Source organism: Arachis ipaensis, chromosome B03, assembly GCF_000816755.2.
Source record: "Arachis ipaensis cultivar K30076 chromosome B03, Araip1.1, whole genome shotgun sequence".
NCBI lineage: Eukaryota > Viridiplantae > Streptophyta > Magnoliopsida > Fabales > Fabaceae > Arachis > Arachis ipaensis.
Genome location: NC_029787.2, coordinates 62,260,887 through 62,278,565, shown reverse-complemented (window position 1 = coordinate 62,278,565; position 17,679 = coordinate 62,260,887).

Below are 17,679 nucleotides of genomic sequence, written 5' to 3'. Positions count from 1 at the left end.
ACACCGGTCGGAGGGGTTACACTTTTTACCGTATTCGGTCCAATTTTTTCATACGCTTATGTTATCATTTTTCACGATAAATATGATTTGATCAATGATTCCTAATGTCTTTTATTCATTGATTCACGTCTATCACGTCTTTAGGTGAAAACCCCGGGTGAACCACACACGAACCTGACTCGTAACTCGAAATGTGCACGTATCCGGAAAAGGTCTCAATTTGCGATCGAATCTACGGTAAAACCCGCAAATTAAGGTTAAAACCACGGTCAAGACCGTAAAATGCGGTCTTTTTCCAGAGACCGATCGTAAATCTGCGGTCAAACCCGGTAGTTTAGAGTCTTTTTCATATCTGAAAATATGTAACGACCTTATGGGTTCTACAGATGAAAGATTACGTTAACTCTCACACGTTTAACCCGAAAACATCGAGATCTTTTAGGTGAAGCTCACATCCTCCCAGTCTTAGGTTGTCGTAGACGTCAGGAAAGAGTCGGAGACTTAGTCTGAAAACGAGTCCAGGGAGTTAAAGTCGGTCTTTTATGGACTTTAATGTCTTTTTGTGTGTTTGAGTATCATTCGGCCATGCCTAGACCTTTTTCTCTTATGTATTTTCTACGGTGGAGTTTCTACACCTCAAAGATTAAGGTGCGAAGCTCTGCTGTTCTTCATTAATTAATGCAAGTACTATTGTTTCTCTTTCAATTCACGCCTACTTCTTCTCCAAGATATACTCTCGTACTTAATTCAGTTAAGTCAGAATGAAGGGGTGACCCGTGACAATCACCCACTATCTTCGTTACTCGCTTAGCCAAGATCCGCGTGCCTGACAACCACAAGCGGTCTACATGATGTTCAACGTAGTCATTGGACGACAGCCGGAGTATAGTCTCTTGGGTTTCTGATCCACGGACCGAGTCCGTGAGGTTAGAACCTTCGTGGTATAGGCTAGAACCAATTGGCAGCATTCCTGAGATCCGGAAAGTCTAAACCTTGTCTGTGGTATTCTGAGTAGGATCTGCGAAGGGATGACTGTGACGAGCTTCAAACTCACAAATGTTTGGCGCAGTGACAGTGTGCAAAAGGATAGAGAGATCCTATTCGGACACAAGTGAGAACCAACGGATGATTAGCCATGCGGTAGCTGTACCTGGTATTTTTCATCCGAGACGAGATAGTTGCAACTCGTTGAGATAGATGCAAATAACCAGTTCATGTATACTTCTAAAAGAAATCCTGTGAATAATGGGATGACTCAGAAGAAAGGAGTACTTGAGATTGATACTCTGAATTCCATATTGACTCAGAACAAAATATTGACTCAACAAGTCAATATGATTTCTCAGAATCTAAGTGGATTGTAAGCTGCATCCGGCAGTACTAAAGAAGCCTTCTCTAAAGGAGAAGCTTATGACCCTGAGAATCCTGCAATGGATGAGGTGAATTACATGGGAGAATCCTATGGAAACACCTATAATCCTTCATGGAGAAATCATCTAAATTTCTCATGGAACGATCAACAGAAGCCTCAACAAGGCTTTAATAATAATAATAATGGTGGGAGAAATAGATTTGGCAATAGCAAGCCTTTTCCATCATCTTCTGAGCAACAGATAGAGAATTCTAAGCAGAGCCTCTCTGACTTAGCAACCATAATCTCTGATCTATCTAAGACCACTCTCAGTTTCATGATTGAAACAAGGGCCTCCATCAGAAATTTGGAGGCACAAGTAGGTCATCTGAGTAAAAGAGTTACTGAAATCCCTCATAGTACTCTCCCAAGCAATACAGAAGAGAATCCAAAGAGAGAGTGCAAGGCCATCAATATAACCAAAGTGGCCGAACCTATAGAGGAGGAAGAGGCAGTGATTTCCAGTTAGGAAGACCTCAATAGACGTCCACTAACCAATAAGGAGTTCCCTATTGAGGAACCAAAGGAATCTGAGGCTCATGCAGAGACCATAGAGATTCCGTGGAACTTAATGCTGCAGTTCATGAGCTCTGATGAAGTTCTTCCTCTGAAGAGGATGAAGATATTTGTTGAAGAGCAAGTTGCTTAGTATCTAGGAGCAATCATGAAGCTGAATGCCAAGTTATTTGGTAATGAGACTTGGGAGGATGAACCTCCATTGCTCATCAATGAACTGAATGCCTTGGTTCAACAGAAATTACCTTAGAAGAAATCGGATCCCGAAAAGTTCTTAATACCTTGTACCATAGGCACCATGACCTTTGAGAAGGCTCTGTGTGACCTGGGGTCAGGAATAAACATCATGCCACTCTCTGTAATGGAAAAACTAGGGATCTTTAAGGTATAAGCTGCAAGAATCTCACTAGAGATGGAAGAAAAAATAATGAAATAGGCTTATGGACTTGTAGAGGATGTCTTAGTGAAGGTTGAAGGCCTGTACATCCCTACTGATTTCATAATCCTAGACACTAGGAAGGATGAGGATGATTCTATTATCCTTGGAAGACCCTTCCTAGCCACAGCAAGAGCTGTGATTGATGTGGACAGAGGAGAGTTAGCCCTTCAATTGAATGAGGACTACCTTGTGTTTAAGGCTCAAGGATCTTCTTTTGTAACCATGGAAAGAGAGCATGAAAAGCTTCTCTCAATACAGAGTCAAACAGAGCCCCCACACTCAACTTTTAAGTTTGGTGTTGGGAGGCCACTATTAAGCTCTGAGTCTTTGTGAAGCTCTCTTAGAGCTCACTGTAAGCTATTGACATTAAAGAAGCGCTTATTGGGAGGCAACCCAATGTTATTTAATTATATTTATTTTTATAGACATTTGTTTTCCATTGTCATGTTATGTTTTTCTTTAGGTAGATGATCATGTGAAGTCACAAAAAACAGCTGCAGAATTAAAGTGGAATAAAAAACAGCATCAAAAACAGCACACCCTGGAGGACAGGCTTACTGGTGTTTAAACGCCAGTAAGGATAGCAGAATGGGCGTTTAACTCCCAGTCTGGCAGCATTCTGGGCGTTAAACGCCAGAACTGGCAGACAGATTGGTATTTAACGCCAGAAAAGGGTGTCTGGCTATTTGGCTGGCGTTAAACGCCAGAATTTGCAAACAGACTGGCGTTTAACGCCATAAAAGGGTGTCTGGTTGGCATTAAATGCCCGGAAGGGGCAACAGCCTGGTGATGAACAAGTTTTGCTCGATGGTCTAGATTTTCTTCTTATAGAAAAGAATTACTTCGTTGCAAGCATAGCTCCAAACCAACAAACAATTCTCACATAAAAAATTTTGGTTGTCACAAGTACAAACCCCAATGAAAATTAATCGAAGAATTTAAACTCCGGGTCGTCTCACAAGGAATTGCAATGAGGTGCTCAATTATTGGCTATGAAAATACAGGGGGTTTGGTTTTATATTCTGGCAAAAAAAGTAAATGGCAGGCAAAGTAAAAGAACAATATAAAAGAAAGTGGAACCCTTGGCTAGACTTAGGTAACTGAGATCACTATCCTTGTCAACAATTCAAACATTGATAATTATGAGGAACCGAGCACATTAGGTCTACTCACTAGAGCCTTAAGTATGTAATATCTACTCCTAGGCTTGGAGTACGTCAAATGGCTTAATCAACATCAATCTAAAAGTCCCAACCTAGCTACTAATCAACTTAGTAGTAGGGTAGAGTCAATGGTTATCAAATTGATCCCCAAGGGTTCTAGAATTACCAATTCAATGAAGCCCAAGGACTCAAGATCACTCAACTCCCTTAGCCTAGGCCAACAGTAAAGGAAACTACTCAAAAATTATAGGAAACATTTTATCAAACACCTTGTGTGCAAGAAAAACAAACATCATAAAATGCAAGAATTAAAGGAAACCCATAACTATCATAAGCAAGAAATCAACAATAGCAAGCAAGATCAACATAAAGGAAACACAGAAACATGAATTTGCATTAAAAGGAAATTAGATCTAACATTGTTCATCAACATAAAAGAGAACAAAATGGAAAATTAACATTACAACTAAGAAATTGTAAAAGAAACAAGATGAAATCAGGTAATTAATTCAAGATCCAAGACAATTTAACCTAATCCTAACCTAATTCTAGAGAGAAGAGGGAGCTTCTCTCTCTAGAAAAATAACTAAAGGCTCATGTTGACTAACTAATTACTCCCCTTTTTGCTTGGTCCTCAATTCTACATGAAATACACTCAGAAACAAGTTGGATTTGGGCCTGGGCAGCTCAGAAATCGCCCCCAAAATTTTTCCTTTAAGTGGGTCACGTGAGAGTATCGGCGCGTACGCACCATGTGCGTATGCGCGTCGATTGGCTATTTATTCATCCGCGTAGACGCGTCATGTACGCGTGCGCGTCTCTATGCGAAACCACTTCTGTGCGCGCGCGCCTTGTGCGCATGCGCGCCCATCGATGTATTCCCAATTCTTGTTTCCTCATGCATTCTCCACTTTGTATGCTTGTCTCCTCATTTCTTCCATCCAATACTTGCCTTATGAACCTGAAATCACTCAACAAACACATCAAGGTATCGAATGGAATTAAAGTGAATTAAAATCACCAATTTAAGGGCCTAAAAAGCATGTTTTTACACTTAAGCACAATTCAAGGGAGAATTACAAAACCATGCTATTTCATTGAATAAATGTGGGAAAAGGTGATAAAATCTTCTAAAATAAGCACAAGATAAACCACGAAATCGGGGTTTATCAAATCTCCCCACACTTAAATGCTAAAATCAAGAAAGTAGCAAAGGGGTATCAACATTTATTCAATGCAAACTAGCTAAATGCAATCTATCTATATGCAACCTATTTACATGAATGCAATGGCTTAGTCAGAATAAATCAATCTCCAAGAATACATATGCAAGCACAAGGGCTAAGGCAATGGCAATCAAAGCAAACCACAATTGGATTGAATCATTGAAAGATTTTACAAACTTGCAAGAAAAGATGATCATGGGTGGAAACATGTAATTGAGCGATCGAACCCTCGCTGGATGTGTATCCGCTCTAGGCACTCAAGTGTATGGGGTTGATTCACTCAATTATCTCCCAATCATGCTTTCTAAGATTTGTTTTTCATCTAACAATCAACAATTACTTCATGCATGCACACAAATATCATGAGGACTTCCCATAGGTTGTAATGGGGTTAGCGTCAAGGTAGGATGCATATGGTCGAGTGAGCTTGAAATTTGAATCTTTGATTAACTTAAACTTCCCACCTGACCTATGACAACATATTCAATTCTAAGCTAACCTAACTACCTATTCTTCACTTTTTCACACACCCATGCATTCCCTTTTGATCACCACACATATGCATTGGTTTTTATTGAACCTTGAACTTTGGGACATTTTGTCCCCTTTTATTGCAATTCTTTTTCATTTTTTTTTCAAACTAACATATATACAAGAATATCAATGCATATGGTTTACACATGATTAATATATGAGTGTGTACCCAATTCCCAAAATTTTTCAACAAAAACATAAACACATTTTTATCTTTACCCAATGTTCCCAACTTTCCCAAAATCAAATGATGAACACGCTCATTAGCCTAAGCTAATCAAAGATCCAAATTAAGGACATTTATTATTTTCACTTAGGCTTATAATGTGCTACAATTATGAACAGATGGGTTAAGCATAGGCTCAAATTGGCTAACAATGGGAGATAAAAGGTAGGCTATTTGGGTAAGTGAGCTATTTGAACAATGGTCTCAATCATATAAATGCATGTATACACAAAGTAATGGACATAAAGAATCAAACAAATCAAAGATTGCACTCATAGAAAGAGAATAATGCACACAAGAATGAAAATAAGTGGTCATATGATGTAACCACACGATTAGGCTCAAAACTCACATGCTTGTGTTCTTTGCTCAAAACATGATCCACAAAGTGTATAATCCAAGCAAGCCCTAAAAAAAAATTTCAACCAATTGGGGGTGGTGCCCTAGAAATGGAATTCTTGGAAATTTTCATCATATTGACAAAGCTTATTCTAATGCCAGGTTGTGATTTATAAAACTAAAAAAAATTTCTTAGTTTACCCCTTTTCCAATCAAAGCACATTTCATATGCAAAGGGGATCAACTAGGTTTCAACAATTCACAATGTTTTTTTTTTCAATTCACAACCAAAAGGGCTAAAACAACTATGTAATAAAAATCCAATCAAAATCTGGAATATATACCATCTAAGGTGCAAAATGTGACAACCAAGATAAAGTAATCCCAAGATAACAAATATATACAAAAATCTCAAAGTAATCTCAAAGATAAAGTGCAAAATGAAATATAGTAGCAAAAGCTAAAGGATAAATATCTGAAAGTTCACCACACAAATGCTATCCACCGGTCATGAACGGTGACCTCCCCACACTTTAGGATGAAGGATCGTCCTCGATGCTACTACTGAAGCTCAGGATGGGGGTCAATAGTCGCGCTGGGCTGTGGCTCGGGCTCGGGCTCAGGCTGTGGTACTGGCTGTGAGTCTTCAGGAGGCTTGTCTCCTGCTGGGTCGGCTCCTCGACATGCTCCTCCTCCTGATCCTGCTCATTGGAGGCGGGAGAGTCTGGGAGAGGAGGGAGCTCAATACCCTGTGATATGAAGACCTGGTCTATGCGATCGAGACGTCGCATGATACGACGCTCACTGTGCTCCATGAAGCAAAATAGGCGCTACACTAACAGGTATGTCGGCTCAGGTACATGTGGTGGTGGTAAGGGTGCTGCAGCTGCTAAAGCAGAGGAGGGTCCTGCTGCTGCTGCGGAAGATGAAGGCGGAGCTGCCTCTACCACTACTCTAGCTCGAGAACGGCGTCTGGAGGGAGGCTTCTCATGCACCCACCCACCCCACGGAATAGTAACCTCCTTATCGTCGTCATCTGGGGGTGGTGGTGTTACGTCATCGTCCTCCCATGGGACATCAGCTAGCTCAATCATGCTGGTGACCAATGTAGGAAGTGGTAGTAGGCCACGAATGTGTGCGCGCCACATGCTCTGCCTGATCAACCAGGTGAAGTCTACCTCCTTCCTCTCCATGACACAGCCAATAAGAACTAGCATATCCATCGGAATCTCTGAAAAGTGAGTGGTGGGCAAGACGTAATGGGCGAATATATGCTGCCAAGTCTTAGCCTCTCTCGACAGATAAGTGAATAGCATCCCCTTGGGCTTTTTGTTGCTAGAATCCATCACCCAAGGGGCGTCTGGTGTGGCAATCACGCGCTTCAGCGCCTCATAATCAAAGGTCATGCACTGGATAGCTACATCTGCCTGCTGATAGGCACATGGGTCATCTGTACGAGGTCGGCAAAGCAATGCCTCCCTAATAGATGCCTCAGTGATCAAAATCTCCCTACCCCTCAGGTGGACCGAATCAAGAGTGGCACAGAAGAAGTTGCAGTAGAACTCCCTCACCCACGAAGTGTTTATCCTCCCCAAATCCCTATCAACAAAATCCAAGCCCAAATCTAGAATACGGGCGTTGATGGCTGATAAACACATATTTTATGATATATTTTGTGCTTAGTTTGAGTGATTTATTCAATCCTTCACCCAATTATTCATATTAATTGCATGGTTTTACTTTTCCTTCCTTATTATGTGATATATGTGAAAAACATCTTTCCTAGGCTTTAAAATTAATTATTTTAATTACCTTTATTTCCATTCGATGCCGTGATTAGTGTGTTGAGTAGTTTCAGATCTTCTAAGGCAGGAATGACTTAAAGGATGGAAAGGAAACATACAAAAATGGAAGGAAAACACAAAACGGAGTTTTTGGAGAAACTGGCATCCACGGGATCGCATGGGCGACGTGGACGCATGCCAAGCGCAAAGAAGCAGCGACGCGGCAGCATGACTGACGCGACCGCGCACTTTAAGCAGAACACATATAACGCAGTTGCATGACTGACGTGACCGCGTGACAAGGAAAACTCCAAATGACGCGACCGCGTGACCCACGCAGACGCGTGACAGAAGCCACGCACCAGAAATTGTAGAAAACGCCCCAAGCAAATTCTGAAGCCCTTTTTGGCCCAAATCGAAGTTCAGAAGGCATAGACCAGAGGTTATGAAGTGAGGGAATGCATCCATTCAAAGAGAGACTCGACTTTAGTTAGTTTTCATGATTTAGATTTAGTTTTGAGAGGGAGATTCTCTCCTCTCTCTTCTCTCTTAGGATTAGGATTTAGGATTTCTCTTAGTTTTAGGAATGACTCTCGATCCCAGGTTCAATGTTCTTTTACTTTATATTTATCTCTTACTTTCAGATACTTTAATGCTTATATTAGTTATGTTGCCTATTTGGCTTATGCTACATTCATGTTACAGATTACTCTTTTGATTTAATGTTATTTGAGGTATTTCAGTTTAATATTGCTTTCTCTTATTTACATTATTGTTATTCCCATCTGAAGACATTTTTATTCCAGTAGATTTACTTTCCTCCCTTTTGGTCTTGGTTAAGAAATCAGTAATTTAGGAGTTATCAAACTCAGACATGAATGGTAATTGTTATCTTTGTTAATTGAATTGAACTTCAATAATCCTAATCTTTCCTTAGGAAATAAATAGGATTCGAAGATCAACCAATTAATCCCTTGACCTTCCTTTATCTTAGTAAAGGTTAACAAAGTGGAATTAAGATTCAATTCTCATCATCATTGATAAAGATAACTAGGATAGGACCTCTAATTTCTCATACCTTGCCAAAAGTTTATTTATAGTAATTTATTTATTTTACTTGCCATTTAAATTACTTGTTCTTCATTTACTTTAATTGCTAATTAAACTATTCACTCCTCATTCTCAAATCCCCAATTTACAATCTCCATAACCAATAATAAGAACATACTTCCCTGCAGTTCCTTGAGAAGACGATCCGAGGTTTGAATACTTCGGTTATCAATTTATTTAGGGGTTTGTTACTTGTGACAACCAAAACGTTTGTACGAAGGAATTTTTGTTGGTTTAGAGACTATATCTACAACGCGACTGTTTTTATGAAATTCTTTACCACCATAAAATCCTAACGTCAAAATGGCGCCGTTGCCGGTGAACTGCAAACGTGTGCCTTATTATTGGTTATTGTAAATATTTTTCTTTTACTTGTTTATTTGTCTTTATTTTTCCCCTCTTTATTTCTTTTTAGCTACTATGAATTCTCACCCCTTTCGCTTTGAGTTTGGTTCTAATGTTATTGAAAGGAATGGAAGTTATAACAGGAACATGCATCAAGGTCAGAGCAATCAAAGATGGATGGAGCCAAGAGGATCTGATCAACCCTTTAGGCAACAACACCCTCCAAGATATCATGGACAAAGACCATTCTACAATGCATACCAAGCAAATAGACATGGTGGACAACCTTGTAATTACCAAGCCCCACCCTGTGCTTATAGGCCATCCTCTCAACATAACTTCGAACCACCACACTCACAAGCTCCTTTTCACCATTCACCATCGTATGATCCTCATTTACCCAGTTCCAATCCAATCACTCCCAAACACCACCACTTCCCCCTGTGCCATATCCAAATCTATCACCCCGAGAATTAGAGGTTCGCCTCAAGGAAACAGTAAATTGACTTCAAACAACCCTTCATCAACTAGAGCAAGCAGTAAGTCAATTTTCTTCTAGACGTTCGAACATTCAAGGACATCCCACAGCCCCATGTGGACAATCTAACAAAGAGCGTAGCATGAAGGAGATACTAGAAACTCCAGTAGACAAGACAGAGCATGGTTTTGTACTGGAACAAGTAGAGGAAGCTATTATTATTGAAGAAGAAGAGTTGGTTGAAGACTTAAGAGACGCTGAACCTCTATGGGAATCCAAAGTTGTGGAGCATTCTGTCAAGGATGTTACAATTGATGCTAAGGAGGCTTATGTGCAATCCCTAGAGCAAGTCTTTCATGAAGAACTAGACAGAATAATCCCAGAAGCAAGTTTCCTTGATCATGATAAACTCAAGTCAAGTTCTCCTAGTAATGAACTTGCATCCGCAAGTGAATTCTCAGAGATAGACGAATCTTCCCCAAGTGAATATGAAAATGATACAGAGGTAGATGATGACAAGTCATCTTAGCCTAGTTTTACTAGTCTTTTTCCTTTGTTTTCATTTAGTTTTATGCACTTTCTTAAGCCATAAGTAAGCCAATTGGGTTGAATTTCATGTTTCCTTTGATTCAATCAACCAAGGATAAATTGATGCATTTTCATGAGTTTTTGTGCCATAATTGCTCATGTGACAAGAAGAAGAACAACTCTCATGATTATGGCATAGCTTTGATACAATTGTTGATTGATGATAGGTGGAATAAAGCTTGGAAGAAGGTTGCAAAAATGGGCTTGAAAAGAGGGATTCACGTTTGAGCTAACGTTTGCCTCAAACGTTAACTCAAACGTGAGAAGCAGATGAAGAACACCCTGGAGAAGAGCCAACGTTTGCCTTAAATGTTGAGGCAAACGTTGGCTGAAGAAGAAGCAGGGGAAGGCAACGTTTGCCTCAGTCTTGTTATTATCCGCCTGACTGAGATTTACAAGATGACCATAGCTTGCTTCATACCAAAAATCTCCGTGGGATCGACCCTTACTCACGTAAGGTTTTATTACTTGGACGACCCAGTGCACTTGTTGGTTAGTTGTATCGAAGTTGTGAATGAAAAACGATTTATTAAGACGTGCGTACAGAGTTTTTGGCGCCGTTGCCTGAGATCACAATTTCGTGCACCAAGTTTTTGGTGCCGTTGCCGGGGATTGTTCGAGTTTGGACAACTGACGGTTCATCTTGTTGCTCAGATTAGGTACTTTTCTTTTTGTTTTATTTTCAAAAAAAAAAATTTTCAAAAATCTTTCAAAAATTTATCATCTGTTTTCGAAAATTATTCTAAATTTTTTTTTAAGAATGAATTCTAGTGTTTCATGAAGCATGTTGAAGCCTGACTGGCTGTAAAGCCATGTCTAAATTCGTGTGGACTGGGGCTTCCAACCCAACATTATCAAGAGCAAGCTAGTTGTTGCTAATCCACCTGCTGCTGTTCCAGATCCAAAAGAATTACATGCTAAAGCTTGACTAGCTATTAAGCCATGTCTAACCCTCAGATTGGAGCTTTAGAATAAGAGTGCAAGATTCCTGGAATTCATATTAAAAATTTTGGAATCCTTATTTTTCTTTTTCACAAATAATTTTTGAAAAATCCAAAAAATCATAAAATCATAAAAACCAAAAATATTTTGTGTTTCTTGTTTGAGTCTTGAGTCAAATTTTAAGTTTGGTGTCAATTGCATACTCACCTTGCATTTTTCGAAAATTGCATTCATGCATTGCATTCATCATGATCTTCAAGTTGTTCTTGATAACCCTTCTTGATTGATCTTCATATTATATGGTTTTGCGTTGCATGTTGTTTTTCATATGCATTCTTGCATTCATAGTGTCTGAACATGAAAGATTTCTAAGTTTGGTGTCTTGTATGTTTTCTTTGCATATAAAATTTTCAAAAAATAAGTCTTGATATTCATCTTGATCTTCAAAGTGTTCTTGGTGTTCATCTTGACATTCATAGTGTTCTTACATTCATCACATGCTTTGATCCAAAATTTTCATGCATTGCATCATTTTTCATGTTTTTCTCTTTCATCATTAAAAATTCAAAAAAATCAAAAAAAATATCTTATCCTTTTTTTCTCTCATAAAATTCGAAAATTTGAGTTGACTTTTTCAAAAATTTTTAAAAATTTAGTTGTTTCTTATGAGTCAAATCAAATTTTCAATTTAAAAATCTTATCTTTTTCAAAATATTTTTCAAAAATCAAATCTTTTTCATTTTTCTTATTTATTTTCGAATATTATAAAAATATTTTTCAAAAATCTTTTTCTTAATTTTATCTCATAATTTTCGAAAATATCTTCAACAATTAATGTTTTGATTCAAAAATTTCAAGTTTGTTACTTACTTGTTAAGAAAGATTCAAGGATCATATCTTGTGATTTCTTGTGAATTAAGTCATTAATTGTGATTTTAAAATCAAATCTTTTTCAAAACTAATTTCAATCATATCTTTTTCAAAAATTTGATTTTAAAATATCTTTTCTAACTTCTTATCTTCTTATCTTTTCAAAATTGATTTTCAAATTTGTTTCAACTAACTAACTAACTTTTTGTTTGTTTCTTATCTTTTTCAAAACTACCTAACTAACCCTATCTCTCTAATTTTCGAAAATATCTCCCTCTTTTTCAAAAATTCTTTTTAATTAACTAATTGTTTCAAAATTCAATTTTAATTTAATTCTTCTTTTAATTTTCGAAAATCACTAACCATTTTTCAAAAATAATTTTCGAAAATTCTCTTTCTCTCTCATCTCATTCTATTTATTTATTCATCTACTAACACTTCTCTTCATCTCACATCTCTACTCTCCTCACCCTTGTGTTTCTTTCCTTACATTACATTCTTTTCTTCTTCTTTTCTTCTACTCACACAGGGACCTCTATACTATGGTAAAAAGGATCCCTATTATTATTTTTCTGTTCCCTCTTTTTCATATGAGCAGGAACAAGGACAAGAATATTCTTGTTGAAGCAGATCCAGAACCTGAAAGGACTCTGAAGAGGAAACTAAGAGAAGCTAAATTACAACAATCCAGCAAGCACCTTTCAGAAATTTTCGAACAAGAAGAGGAGATGGCAGCCGAAAATAATAATAATACAAGGAGAATGCTTGGTGACTTTACTGCACCTAATTCTAATTTACATGGAAGAAGCATCTCCATCCCCACCATTGGAGCAAACAATTTTGAGCTGAAACCTCAATTAGTTTCTCTGATGCAGCAGAACTGCAAGTTCCACTTCCATCTAAAGATCCTTTTCAGTTCTTAATTGAATTCTTGCAGATCTGTGATACTGTTAAGACTAATGGAGTAGATCCTGAAGTCTACAGGCTCATGCTTTTCCCTTTTGCTGTAAGAGACAGAGTTAGAGTGTGGTTGGACTCTCAACCCAAAGATAGCCTGAACTCTTGGGATAAGCTGGTCACAGCTTTCTTAGCCAAGTTCTTTCCTCCTCAAAAGCTGAGTAAGCTTAGAGTGGATGTTCAAACCTTCAGACAGAAGGAAGGTAAATCCCTCTATGAATCTTGGGAGAGATACAAGGAACTGACCAAAAAGTGTCCTTCTAACATGCTTTCAGAATGGACCATCCTAGATATATTCCATGATGGTCTGTCTGAATTAGCTAAGATGTCATTGGATACTTCTGCAGGTGGATCCATTCACCTAAAGAAAATGCCTACAGAAGCTCAAGAACTCATTGACATGGTTGCTAATAACCAGTTCATGTACACTTCTGAGAGGAATCTTGTGAGTAATGGGACGCCTCAGAAGAAGAGAGTTCTTGAAATTGATACTCTGAATGCCATATTGGCTCAGAATAAAATATTGACTCAGCAAGTCAATATGATTTCTCAGAGTCTGAATGGAATGCAAGCTGCATCCAACGGTACTCAAGATGCATCTGTTGATGAAGAAGCTTATGATCCTGAAAACCCTGCAATAGCAGAGGTGAATTACATGAGTGAACCATATGGAAACACCTATAATCCTTCATGGAGAAATCACCCAAATCTCTCATGGAAGGATCAACAAAAGCCTCAACAAGGCTTTAATAATGGTGGAAGAAATAGTTTTAACAATAGTAAACTTTTTCCATCATCCACTCAGCAACAGACAGAGAACTCTGAACAAAATACCTCTAATTTAGCAAACTTAGTGTCTGATCTATCTAAGGCCACTGTAAGTTTCATGAATAAAACAAGGTCCTCCATTAGAAATTTGGAGGCACAAGTGGGCCAGCTGAGTAAAAGGATCACTGAAATCCCTCCTAGTACTATCCCAAGCAATACAGAAGAAAATCCAAAAGAAGAGTGCAAGGCCATTGATATAATCATCATGGCCGAATCCAAAGAGGAAGGGGAGGACGTGAATCCTAAGGAGGAAGACCTCCTGGGACGTCCAGTGATCAATAAGGAGTTTCCATTTGAGGAACGAAAGGAATCTGAGGCTCATCTAGAGACCATAGAGATTCTATTGAACCTCCTTATGCCATTCATGAGCTCTGAAGAGTACTCCTCTTCTGAAGAGAATGAAGATGTTACTAAAGAGCAAGTTACCAAGTTCCTTGGTGCAATCATGAAGCTGAATGCCAATTTATTTGGTAATGAGACTTGGGGAGATGAACCTCCCCTGTTCACTAATGAACTGAATGCATTAGATCAACTGAGATTGCCTCAGAAGAAATAGGATCCTAGAAAGTTCCTGATACCTTGTACCATAGGCACCATGACCTTTGAGAAGGCTCTATGTGACCTGGGGTCAGGAATAAACCTCATGCCACTCTCTGTAATGGAGAAACTGGGAATCTTTGAGGTACAAGCTGCTAAAATCTCATTAGAGATGGCAGACAATTCCAGAAAATAGGCTTATGGACAAGTAGAGGACATATTAGTAAAGGTTAAAGGCCTTTACATCCCTGATGATTTCATAATCCTAGATACTGGGAAGGATGAGGATGAATCCGTCATCCTTGGAAGACCCTTCCTAGCCACAACAAGAGCTGTGATTGATGTTAACAGAGGTGAACTAGTCCTTCAATTGAATGAGGACTCTCTTGTGTTTACAACTCAAGGTTATCCTTCTATAAACATGAAAAAGAGGCACAGTAAGCTTCTCCCACTGCAGAGTCAACCAGAGCCCCCACAGTCAAACTCTAAGTTTGGTGTTGGGAGGCCACAACCAAACTCTATATTTGGTGTTGAACTCCCATATCCAAACTCTAAGTTTGGTGTTGGGAAGTCTCAACAATGCTCTGAACATCTGTGAGGCTCCATGAGAGCCCACTGTCAAGCTATTGACATTAAAGAAGCGCTTGTTGGGAGGCAACCTAATTTTTATTTATCTAATTCTATTTTTATTTTTATTGTTTTTCATGTTTTATTAGGTTCATGATCATGTGGAGTCAAAAAATAAATAAAAAAATTAAAAACAGAATCAAAAACAGCAGAAGAAAAATCACACCCTGGAGGAGGATCATACTGGCGTTTAAACGCCAGTAAGGAGCATCTGTCTGGCGTTCAACGGCAGAACAGAGCATGTTTCTGGCATTGAACGCCAGAAACAAGCAGCATCCTGGCGTTCAGATGCTAGAAATGCACAGTGAAGAAGGGCTGGCGCTGAACGCCAGAAATATGCTACATCTGGGCGCTGAACGCTGATGAGCGGATAATTTATACGCTTTTTGACATTGTTTTTAGTATGTTTTTAATAGGATCTAGTTACTTTTAGGGATGTTTTCATTAGTTTTTATGTTAAATTCACATTTCTGGAATTTACTATGAGTTTGTGTGTTTTTCTGTGATTTCAGGTATTTTCTGGCTGAAAATGAGGGACTTGAGCAGAAATCAGATTCAGAGGTTGAAGAAGGACTGCTGATGCTGTTGGATTCTGACCTCCCTGCACTCAAAGTGGATTTTAATTGCGTTGGAAAGTAGACATCCAGGGCTTTCCAGCAATATATAATAGTTCATACTTTGGCCAAGAATAGACGACGTAAACTGGCGTTCAACGCCAGCTTTCTGCCCAAATCTGGCGTCCAGCGCCAGAAAAGGAGCCAAAACCAGAGTTGAACGCCCAAACTGGCACAAAAACTGGCGTTCAATTCCAAGAAGGACCTCTACACGTGCAACACTCAAGCTCAGCCCATACACACACCAAGTGGGCCCCGGAAGTGGATTTATGCATCAATTACTTACTTCTGTAAACCCTAGTAGCTAGTTTATTATAAATAGGACATTTTACTATTGTATTAGACATCCTGGATTGTATTTTGATCCTGTGATCACGTTTTAGGGGCTGGCCATCTCGGCCATGCCTGGACCTTTCACTTATGTATTTTCACGGTAGAGTTTCTACACTCCATAGATTAAGGTTTGGAGCTCTGCTGTTCCTCAAAGATTAATGCAAAGTACTACTGTTTTCTATTCAATTCATCTTATTTCGCTTCCAAGATATAAATTTTCGAAAAATACTAACATTTTTCAAAAACCATTTTTGAAAATCACTAACCTTTTTTCAAAAATTATTTTCGAAAATTCTCCCTCTCCCATATTATTCTAGCTATTTATTCATCTACTAACATCTCATCTCACATCTCAACCCTCCTCACAGTTGTGTTTCTTCCATTATATTACATTCTTTGTCTCCCCCTCTTCTTCTACTCACACAGGGATCCCTATACTGTGGTATAAAGGATCCATATTATTATTATTATTTTTTCTGTGCCCTCTTCTTTGTCATATGAGCAGGAGCAAGGACAAGAATATTCTTGTTGAAGCAGATCCAGAACCTAAAAGGACTCTGAAGAGAAAATTAAGAGAAGCTAAATTACAACAATCCAGAGATAACCTTTCAGAAATTTTCGAACAGGAAGAGGAGATGGCAGCTGAAAATAATAATAATGTAAGGAAGAGGAGATGGCACCTAATTCCAATTTACATGGAAGAAGCATCTCCATTCCTGCCATTGGAGCAAACAACTTTGAGCTGAAACCTCAATTAGTTTCTCTGATGCAGCAGAACTGCAAGTTTCATGGACATCCATCTGAAGATCCTTTTCAGTTCTTAACTGAATTCCTGTAGATATGTGATACTGTTAAGACTAATGGAGTAGATCCTAAAGTCTACAGGCTCATGCTTTTCCCTTTTGCTGTAAGAGACAGAGCTAGATTATGGTTGGATTCTCAACCCAAAGACAGCCTGAACTCTTGGGATAAGCTGGTCACGAATTTCTTAGCCAAGTACTTTCCTCCTCAAAAGCTGAGCAAGCTTAGAGCTGATGTTCAAACCTTCAGACAGAAAGAAGGTGAATCCCTCTATGAAGCTTGGGAAAGATACAAACAATTGACCAAATTCCCAAGCAATACAGAAGAGAACCCAAAAGGAGAGTGCAAGGCCATTGACATAAGCACCATGGCCGAACCTACAAGGGGAGTGGAGGACGTGAATCCCAATGAGGAAGACCTCCTGGGACGTCCAGTGATCAATAAGGAGCTTCCCTCTGAGGAACAAAAGGACTCTGAGGCTCATCTAGAGACCATAGAGATTCCATTGAACCTCCTTATGCCCTTCATGAGCTCTGATGAGTATTCCTCTTCTGAAGAGAATGAGGATGTTACTGAAGAGCAAACTGCCAAGTTTCTTGGTGCAATCATGAAGCTAAATGCCAAATTATTTGGCATTGATACTTGGGAAGTTGAACCTCCCTTGTTCATCAATGAACTAAGTGATCTGGATCAACTGACATTGCCTCAGAAGAGACAGGATCCTGGAAAGTTCATAATACCCTGTACCATAGGCACCATGATCTTTAAGGCTCTATGTGACCTTGGTTCAGGAATAAACCTCATGCCCCTCTCTGTAATAGAGAAATTGGGAATCTATGGGGTGCAAGCTGCTAAAATCTAATTAGAGATGGCAGACAGTTCAAGAAAATAGGCTTATGGACAAGTAGAGGATGTGTTAGTAAAGGTTGAAGGCCTTTACATCCCTGCTGATTTCGTAGTCCTGGATACTGGAAAGGAAGAGGATGAATCCATCATCCTAGGAAGACCTTT